Source organism: Pseudophryne corroboree, chromosome 4 (genome assembly GCF_028390025.1).
Source record: "Pseudophryne corroboree isolate aPseCor3 chromosome 4, aPseCor3.hap2, whole genome shotgun sequence".
Taxonomy (NCBI): Eukaryota; Metazoa; Chordata; class Amphibia; order Anura; family Myobatrachidae; genus Pseudophryne; species Pseudophryne corroboree.
The window spans coordinates 491,167,206-491,178,352 of NC_086447.1; positions in this window are offsets into that span (position 1 = coordinate 491,167,206).

Sequence of the window (11,147 nt, forward strand, 5' to 3'; positions counted from 1 at the left end):
CCCGGTGTGTGTGTGGTGTGTCGGTACGGCTATGTCGACATGTTTGATGAGGAAAATTATGTGGAGGCGGAGCAGATGCCTATAGAAGTGATGTCACCCCCTGCGGGGCAGACACCTGAGTGGATGGTTTTATGGAAGGAATTACGTGCAAGTGTCGACTCCTTACACAAAAAATTTGACGACATGCCAAATGCGTGACAGCCGGCTTCTCAGCTCGTGCCTGCCCAGGTGTCTCAAAGGCCATCAGGGGCTCTAAAACGCCCGCTTCCTCAGATGGCAGACGCAGATGTCGACACGGATACTGATACCAGTGTCGACGACGATGAGTCTAATCTAATGTCCACTAGGGCCATTCGTTGCATGATTGAGGCAATGAAGGAGGTATTACACATTTCGGATATAAACCCAGGTACCACTAAAAAGGGTATTATGTTTGGGGAGAAAAAACTACCCGTAGTTTTTTCCCCCATCTGAAGAATTAAATGAAGTGTGTGAAGAAGCGTGGGCTTTCCCCGATAAAAGATTGGTAATCCCTAAAAAATTGCTAATGGCGTTCCCTTTCCCGCCAGAGGATAGGGCACGTTGGGAAACACCTCCTAGGGTGGATAAAGCGCTCACACGTTTGTCTAAAAAGGTGGCACTTCCGTCTCCGGATACGGCCGCCCTAAAGGAGCCTGCGGATAGAAAGCAGGAGGCGATCCTGAAGTCTGTATATACACACTCAGGCATTATACTTAGACCAGCTATTGCGTTAGCATGGATGTGCAGTGCTGCCCGCTGCATGGTCAGATTCCCTGTCAGAAAATATTGACACCCTAGACAGGGACACTATTCTCCTAACCATAGAGCATATAAAAGACTCAGTCTTATACATGAGAGATGCACAGAGGGAGATCTGCCGGCTGGCATCTAAAATAAGTGCATTGTCCATTTCTGCTAGGAGAGGCTTATGGACTCGGCAGTGGACAGGGGATGCAGATTCCAAAAGGCACATGGAAGTTTTGCCTTATAAGGGTGAGGAGTTATTCGGGGATGGTCTCTCGGACCTAGTTTCCACAGCGACAGCTGGGAAGTCAGCATTTTTACCCCAGGTTCCCTCACAGCCTAAAAAAGTGCCGTTTTATCAGGTACAGTCCTTTCGGACCCAGAGAAACAGGCGAGGAAAAGGCGGGTCCTTTCTGTCCAGAGGCAGAGGTAGGGGAAAAAGGCTGCAACAAACAGCAGGTTCCCAGGAGCAAAAGTCCTCCCCCGCTTCTTCCAAGTCCACCGCATGACGGTGGGGCTCCACAGGCGGAGCCAGGTACGGTGGGGGGCCGCCTCAAAAATTTCAGCGATCAGTGGGCTCGCTCACAGGTGGATCCCTGGATCTTGCAAGTAGTATCTCAGGGGTACAAGCTGGAATTCGAGGCGTCCCCCCCCCCACCGTTTCCTCAAATCTGCCTTGCCGACAACTCCCTCAGGCAGGGAGGCTGTGCTAGAGGCAATTCACAAGCTGTATTCTCAGCAGGTGATAGTCAAGGTGCCCCTACTTCAACAAGGACGGGGTTACTATTCCACACTGTTTGTGGTACCGAAACCGGACGGTTCGGTGAGACCCATTTTAAATTTGAAATCCTTGAACACATACATAAAAAAGTTCAAGTTCAAGATGGAATCGCTCAGGGCGGTTATTGCAAGCCTGGACGAGGGGGATTACATGGTATGCCTGGACATCAAGGATGCTTACCTGCATGTCCCCATTTATCATCCTCACCAGGAGTACCTCAGATTTGCGGTACAAAATTGCCATTACAAATTCCAGACGCTGCCGTTTGGACTGTCCACGGCACCGAGGGTGTTTACCAAGGTAATGGCGGAAATGATGATACTCCTTCGAAAAAAGGGAGTTTTAATTATCCCGTACTTGGACGATCTCCTAATAAAGGCGAGATCCAGGGAGCAGTTGTTGGTAGGAGTAGCACTATCTCAGGAGGTGCTACACCAGCACGGTTGGATTCTGAATATTCCAAAGTCACAGCTGGTTCCGACGACACGTCTACTGTTCCTGGGAATGATTCTGGACACAGTCCAGAAAAAAGTGTTTCTCCCGGAGGAGAAAGCCAAGGAGCTGTCATCTCTAGTCAGAGACCTCCTGAAACCAAAACAGGTGTCGGTGCATCACTGCACGCGAGTCCTGGGAAAGATGGTGGCTTCTTACGAAGCAATTTCTTTCGGCAGGTTCCATGCCAGAATCTTTCAGTGGGACCTGTTGGACCAATGGTCCGGATCGCATCTTCAGATGCATCGGCTAATAACCCTGTCTCCAAGAACCAGGGTGTCTCTGCTGTGGTGGCTGCAGAGTGCTCATCTTCTCGAGGGCCGCAGATTCGGCATACAGGACTGGGTCCTGGTGACCACGGATGCCAGCCTTCGAGGCTGGGGGGCAGTCACACAGGGAAGAAACTTCCAAGGACTATGGTCGAGTCAGGAGACTTCCCTACACATAAATATTCTAGAACTAAGGGCCATTTACAATGCCCTAAGTCAGGCAAAACCCCTGCTTCTACACCAGCCGGTACTGATCCAGTCAGACAACATCACGGCGGTCGCCCATGTAAACCGACAGGGCGGCACAAGAAGCAGGACGGCAATGGCAGAAGCCACAAGGATTCTCCGATGGGCGGAAACTCACGTGCTAGCACTGTCAGCAGTGTTCATTCCGGGAGTGGACAACTGGGAAGCAGACTTCCTCAGCAGGCACGACCTCCACCTGGGAGAGTGGGGACTTCATCCAGAAGTCTTCACACTGATTGTAAATCGTTGGGAACGGCCACAGGTGGACATGATGGCGTCCCGCCTCAACAAAAAACTGGAGAGATATTGCGCCAGGTCAAGAGACCCTCAGGCGATAGCTGTGGACGCTCTAGTGACACCGTGGGTGTACCAGTCAGTTTATGTGTTCCCTCCTCTGCCTCTCATACCAAAGGTACTGAGAATAATAAGAAAACGAGAAGTAAGGACAATACTCGTGGTTCCGGATTGGCCAAGAAGAGCTTGGTACCCGGAACTTCAAGAGATGATCTCAGAGGACCCATGGCCTCTACCGCTCAGACAGGACCTGCTGCAGCAGGGGCCCTGTCTGTTCCAAGATTTACCGCGGCTGCGTTTGACGGCATGGCGGTTGAACGCCGGATCCTAAAGGAAAAGGGCATTCCGGAGGATGTCATTCCTACGCTGATTAAAGCCAGGAAAGATGTAACGGTAAAACATTATCACCGCATATGGCGGAAATATGTTGCTTGGTGTGAGGCCAATAAGGCCCCAACAGAGGAATTTCAGCTGGGTCGATTTCTGCACTTCCTACAGGCAGGAGTGACTATGGGCCTAAAATTAGGCTCCATTAAGGTACAGATATCGGCTCTGTCGATTTTCTTCCAAAAAGAACTAGCTTCACTACCTGAAGTTCAGACATTTGTAAAAGGAGTGCTGCATATTCAGCCCCCCTTTGTGCCTCCAGTGGCACCCTGGGATCTCAACGTGGTGTTGAATTTCCTAAAATCACATTGGTTTGAGCGACTAAAGACCGTGGATCTAAAATATCTCACGTGGAAAGTGGTCATGTTATTGGCCTTGGCTTCGGCCAGGCGTGTATCAGAATTGGCGGCTTTGTCATTTAAAAGCCCTTATCTGATTTTCCATATGGATAGGGCAGAATTGAGGACTCGTCCCCAGTTTCTCCCTAAGGTGGTATCTGCTTTTCACTTGAACCAACCTATTGTAGTGCCTGCGGCTACTAGCGACTTGGAGGATTCCAAGTTACTGGACGTAGTCAGGGCCTTGAAAATTTATGTTTCCAGGACGGCTGGAGTCAGGAAAACTGACTCACTATTTATCCTGTATGCACCCAACAAACTGGGTGCTCCTGCTTCTAAGCAGACTATTGCTCGCTGGATTTCTAGCACAATTCAGCTGGCGCATTCTGCGGCTGGACTGCCGCATCCTAAATCAGTAAAAGCCCATTCTACAAGGAAGGTGGGCTCATCTTGGGCGGCTGCCCGAGGGGTCTCGGCTTTACAACTTTGCCGAGCTGCTACTTGGTCAGGGGCAAACACGTTTGCAAAATTCTACAAATTTGATACCCTGGCTGAGGAGGACCTGGAGTTCTCTCATTCGGTGCTGCATAGTCATCCGCATTCTCCCGCCCGTTTGGGAGCTTTGGTATAATCCCCATGGTCCTTACGGAGTTCCCAGCATCCACTAGGACGTCAGAGAAAATAAGAATTTACTCACCGGTAATTCTATTTCTCGTAGTCCGTAGTGGATGCTGGGCGCCCATCCCAAGTGCGGATTGTCTGCAATACTTTTATATAGTTATTGCCTAACTAAAGGGTTATTGTTGAGCCATCTGTTGAGAGGCTCAGTTGTTATCATACTGTTAACTGGGTATTGTATCACGAGTTATACGGTGTGATTGGTGTGGCTGGTATGAGTCTTACCCGGGATTCAAAATCCTTCCTTATTGTGTCAGCTCTTCCGGGCACAGTATCCTAACTGAGGCTTGGAGGAGGGTCATAGTGGGAGGAGCCAGTGCACACCAGGTAGTCTAAAAGCTTTCTTTTAGTTGTGCCCAGACTCCTGCGGAGCCGCTATTCCCCATGGTCCTTACGGAGTTCCCAGCATCCACTACGGACTACGAGAAATAGAATTACCGGTGAGTAAATTCTTATTTTTTTGCTTTCACATTATTTGCTACTTCTTTTGCAAACCACACTGGCTTCCTTTTTCTTGTGTTTTTCCTAACACTTTTGATACAAAGGTCTGTTGCCTTTAATATTGCACATTTTAATGTTTCCCACCTCTCCTGCAAGGCTTCCAAGTTCCTCCACTCTACCAAAGAATCGCTTACACATTTTCCCATCCCTACAAAATCAGCCTTCCTAAAATCCAACACCTTTGTTTTTGTATGGGATGAGTCAGTCTCTGTCTTTATGCTGAACCATACTGCTTGATGATTGCTGGATCCCAGGTTTTCACCCACTTTTACGTCCGATATTCTATCTCCATTTGTAAGTATTAAGTCTAATATAGCGTCTTTCCGAGTGGGCTCCCTCACCAATTGGTGGAGGGATGCTCCCTGAATGGAATTTAAAATGTCCCTACTTCTAGTGGTACTAGCAACAGACACTTCCCAGTTTACATCAGGAAGATTAAAGTCTCCCATGATTATTACCTCTCCTTTTAATGCCATTTTAGTTATGTCCTGCAATAGGTTCTTGTCGAGTTCCTCTTCCTGACCTGGTGGCCTGTATATCACGCCAATACGAATACTCAACTTTTCCCCTGTTTCTATGGTCACCCAAAGGGCCTCAGTTTTTTCTTCAATACTTTGTATTAATGTAGTATTTATGCATTTTTTTTTACATACATTGCTACCCCTCCTCCGATTTTTCCAATTCTGTCCTTCCTAAATAAAGTATATCCCGGCATAGCTATGTCCCAGTCATGATTTTCATTTTACCATGACTCTGTAATTGCCACAATGTCTAGATCATCCCTTGTCATTATTGCAATTAGTTCTGGCGATTTTATTTCCTAAGATCTGTCACAACTGAGGGCCTGAGCTGACGGGAGGCAGCCTCAGTTGTAGGGGCTGAGATGTACCGGAACCTGGGAGGTTGTATCAGACCCCTGGACATGTAAGTAACATGAATAATAACTGCCCGAAGGCGTGACCACGACAACTTGGATAAAAGTCAATGATGTTTATTATGACAACTCCGCAACACAGCAGCAGTAAAAGAAAACGTAAAAAGTCAGCAAAGAATAAATACAGTTCCTGGGTACTACAGGATGGCAGGAGCCACAGGGCACTGGTAGTGTGAGATAGTTCTTATGATCTTCTAGATGGAAAGTCCTTACCAGGCCCGACTGTAGCAATGGAGATAACCCAGGATTGTGCCAGCTGGTGTTCCAGGAAAAGCTGGGTTGCTGAAGATAAAACAGCTGCTGTGGATACTGGCTGGAACCAGACTGTTGTTAGCACGGAGTGGATACTGGCTGGAACCAGTTAAATAATAAATGAACTTGGGAGCGATGAAATATGAACTGAAATGTAGAACTTGAGAGCGGAGAAATAATAATACCGGTGGAGAGTGGTAAAGTGTAGAAAGGACACCGGCCCTTTAAGGGAAGCTGTACTCTGCTGGAAGCTGAGCTGGAAGCAGGTAAAGTTGTAGCTGGAAACAGATGAATCCACAATGGATTGGAGAGTCAGGCTACACCGCAGGTGGAATGCTGGTGCGGGTCTCTATGGTGGAAGTCTTGAGACAGGAGCTGGAACCTGGAAGACAATCACAGGAGAGAGACAAACAGGAACTAGGTTTGACAACCAAAGCACTGACGCCTTCCTTGCTCAGGCACAGTGTATTTATACCTGCAGCAAGGAAGGGATTGGCTTGGCAATTATGCAGATTAAAAATACTGACAACAGATTGGAGGAAATGATCAGCTGACAGAATCCAAGATGGCTGCGCCCATGCAGACACTTGGAGGGAAGTTTGGTTTGTAATTCATGTGGTAATGAAAACAGTAATGGCGGCGCCGGCCACTGGAGACAGGAGACGCCAGGCTGACAAGTGCACATCCAACCACGCGGACACAGCGGAGGCCGCGGCTGACGTAATCGCCACTCTGACACTCTGCATGCAGAAGCTCAGGGACGGCGGCGGAGGCCGCGGGAGACGCCATGCCAGATGTAATAAGGCGTTACTGTGACAGCGTCTCAGAGAGACAGGAGAGGATGCAGGAATGTGAACATTAGGATAACAGATAGGATCCGGTCCTGGAGCGCTGAGCCAGCCTTAGGAGGCATCTGATGGGTAAGAAATGGCGTCCAGATACCCGGATCGTGACAGCACCCCCCCCTTTAGGAGTGGCCCCAGGACACTTCTTTTGCTTTTGAGGAAACTTGGAATGGAATCTCCGGACCAAGGCAGGAGCATGGACATCAGAAGCATTGGTCCATGAACGTTCCTCAGGACCATAACCCTTCCAGTCAATAAGATATTGTAGTTGACCGTAACGGTGACGTGAGTCCAGGATCTTGGCCACTTCATACTCAACGCCTCGTTGATTTTGGACTTTCGGAGTTGGAGGAAGTGAGGAATGAAACCGATTCAAGATCAGCGGTTTCAACAGGGAAACATGGAATGTCCTGGGTATTTTTAAGAAGGGAGGCAACTGGAGTCTGTAAGCAACAGGATTGATGACTTGTTCAATCTTGAAAGGACCGATATAGCGAGGTGCAAACTTCATACTGGGAACTCTTAACCTCAAATTCTTCGTGGATAACCATACCCGATCACCCACCTTGAGAGCAGGAACTGCTCGACGCTTCTTATCCGCAAACTTCTTGTACCTGAACGATGCCTTGAGCAGAGCTGATCGTACGCTCTTCCAGATATTGGCAAACTGATGCAAGGTGATATCCACTGCGGGAACAGAAGTTGCTGGAAGCGGTTGGAACTCAGGGACTTTAGGATGGAATCCAAAGTTAGTGAAGAATGGTGTTGAAGCAGATGAAGAATGATACTGGTTGTTATGACAGAACTCGGCCCAGGGAAGTAATTGAACCCAGTCATCTTGAGAGGAGGACACATAGATGCGGAGGAAGGCCTCCAAGTCCTGATTCACCCTCTCGGTTTGACCATTGGTCTGAGGATGGTAAGCCGTGGAAAACTTTAGCTTGACTTGGAGGACTTGACATAAACTTCGCCAGAATTTGGCTGTGAATTGAACTCCTCGATCTGATATAATTTCTTCAGGAAGACCGTGGAGTCGGAAGATCTCTTGTATGAATACTTGAGCCAACTTGGAAGCTGACGGAAGACCGGTGAGAGGAATGAAGTGTGCCATCTTGGTGAACCGGTCAACTACCACCCAGATGGTATTGAACTTGTTGCACATGGGTAAGTCTGTAATGAAATCCATCGACAAGTGGGTCCATGGTCGACGGGGAACGGATAGTGGAACCAGTTGCCCCGCAGGCGACTGGCGGGATACTTTATGTTGGGCACACTTTGGGCAAGATGCAATAAACTCCAAGACGTCCTTTTTCAGAGTTGGCCACCAATAGGACCTAGAGATAAACTCCAGGGTTTTTTGGATACCTGTATGTCCGGCAAAACGGGAAGCATGGGCCCAATGCATGAGCTTCTTCCTTAGCATCGGCTTCACAAAACTTTTCCCTGATGGGGGCGTAGAGTCCATCCCTACCGTGGAGAATGCCAACGGATTTATAATAGGATGCTTGTCTGAAGACTCTGACTCATTTTCTTGCTCCCATGAGCGGGAAAGGGCATCGGCCTTGCGATTCTGAGAGCCCGGACAGAACTGGAGTTTAAAGTCGAACCTGGAAAAGAAAAGTGCCCATCTGGCCTGACGAGGGTTGAGACATTGTGCGCCCTTCAGGTATAAAAGGTTCTTGTGGTCTGTAAGTATGGTGATTGAATGAGAAGCTCCCTCCAACAGATACCTCCACTCTTCTAGAGCGAGCTTGATGGCTAGCAACTCCTGGTCGCCAATGGCATAGTTGCGCTCAGCTGGGGAGAACTTCCGGGAGAAGAAACTGCAAGGGTGTAAATGGCCATCTTTAGCCCTCTGAGATAACACCGCTCCTACTCCAACGGAGGAGGCATCCACCTCTAAGATGAAAGGAGAGTCGATGTCAGGCTGTTTCAGAACAGGCGCAGAGATGAACCTTTGTTTTAAAAGATGAAATGCTTGCATGGCTTCTTCAGACCACTTGGACGGGTTAGCACCCTTCTTAGTGAAAGCAGTAATAGGCGCCACAATGGTGGAAAAGTCTCGTATAAACTTTCGGTAATAGTTGGCGAACCCTAAGAACCTCTGGACCCCTTTGAGGGTTAAGGGTACCGGCCAATTTTGGATTGCTTGTAGTTTCTCAGGATCCATCTCTAGTCCGGAACCGGACACAATGTACCCTAGAAACGGAATGGACTTGACTTCAAAGACGCATTTCTCTAATTTGCAATAGAGATGATTGACACGGAGACGGGACAGAACCTCTTTAACCCAAAAACGATGTTCCTCTAAATCGTTGGCAAAAATGAGGATATCGTCTAGATAGACCACGACATGACGGTATAGAATGTCTCTGAAGATCTCATTGACAAAATGCTGGAAGACAGCTGGAGCATTACTCAATCCGAAGGGCATGACGAGGTACTCATAATGTCCGTCACGGGTGTTAAAGGCGGTCTTCCACTCGTCACCCTCACGGATCCGGATGAGATTGTATGCACCTCTCAAGTCCAGCTTTGTAAAGATGGTAGCTCCGCTAACTCTGTCAAAGAGCTCAGTAATCAGGGGTAAAGGATAACGGTTCTTGATGGTAATGTCGTTCAAACCTCTGTAGTCGATGCACGGCCACAGACCACCATCTTTCTTTTTTACAAAAAAGAAGCCTGCGCCGGCTGGGGAAGAAGAAGGTCGAATGAACCCCTTTGCTAGGTTCTCTTTAATATATTCCTCCATAGAATGCGTCTCAGGCAGAGACAACGGATAAGTTCGGCCTCGAGGTGGAACCTTCCCTGGAACGAGATCAATCGGACAGTCCCATTCTCTATGAGGAGGAAGGATATCAGCAGAAGCTTTACTGAACACATCCGTGAAATCTTGATATGGAGGAGGTGGAACATCAGACGACCTGGGGGAGGAAGAACAGACAGGCAATACTTTAAACAAACATGTCTCAGCACAGGAGGAACCCCATGCCAGGATTTGCGTAGTCGTCCAATCAATTGTAGGATTGTGAAGACGGAGCCATGGAAGGCCCAGGACCACAGGATGTGTGGCTCTTGGAATCACTAAAAAAGAAATAAGTTCGGAATGAAGAACTCCCACTCTCAGACGAACTGGTAGAGTCCTTAAAGAAATAACTGCATCAAAAATTTTGCTGCCATCCACGGCAGTTAAAGAAATGGACGAAGGAAGTCTCTCGGTGGGTAGGGACCACCGTTTAACATAGGCTTCGGTAATAAAGTTCCCAGCTGCTCCGGAATCAAGGAGGGCAATGACGTTCCGATAACGTTGAGCAACTTGAAGCGAGACTGGGAGATTACAATCTTGAGGAGATGGAGAGGAGATCATTACTCCTAGCCGGCCCTCTCCTTGGCGGGCTAGGATTTGGAGTCCCGGACGTTTGGGACAGGCATTAATGGTGTGAGACGGAGCTGCACAATAGAGACAGAGAGACTCGGAGAGACGTCTTCGGCGCTCAGCAGGAGTTAAACGGGAACGGCCAAGTTGCATGGGCTCATCTTTAGATGGTGACAGTTGACGAGGAGGAGGAGCAGAAGATTTTGGAGCAGATGATCTTCCACGCTCAGTTGCTCTCTCTCTGAAACGTAAATCAACTTTCGTGCAGAGTGAGATTAGCTCATCTAACTTAGAAGGTAAGTCTCTGGTAGCTAACTCATCTTTAATACGCTCAGATAAGCCATGCCAGAATGCAGCATACAGGGCCTCGTCATTCCATGCCAGTTCGGATGCCAGGATCTGGAACTGTATCAGATATTGTCCTACAGTACGTGACCCCTGGCGTAAACGGAGAATCTCGGATGAAGCTGAGGTTACCCGGCCTGGCTCGTCGAAGATGCGCTTGAATGTTGACACGAAGGCAGTGTAGGAAGATAGCAGGGTGTCGGACCTCTCCCATAACGGTGATGCCCAATCAAGGGCTGAGCCACTGAGAAGAGAAATAATGTAGGCAATTTTTGTACGGTCACTGGGAAAATTGCCAGGTTGTAGCTCAAACTGAATCTCACACTGGTTGAGAAATCCCCTGCAGAATCTTGGAGATCCGTCAAATTTTGCTGGCGTTGGAAGATGAAGACGTGGAGCAGAAATGGGTAAGGTGGGTGGGGTTATAGCTGGAGTCACTGTGGTTAACGCACCAGACGCGCCTGATCCACGGAGAGTTGTCTGAATCCCATCCAGCCGAGTAGAGAGATCCTGGAGACAGCGGATGATGTGGCCCTGTGCAGCCTCCTGATGTTCTAGTCGGGCTGCCAGTTCTTGCATCGGCCTGGCCGCTTGATCCTGGTCTCCGGCTGGATTCATTAGGTCAGTGCTTACTGTCACAACTG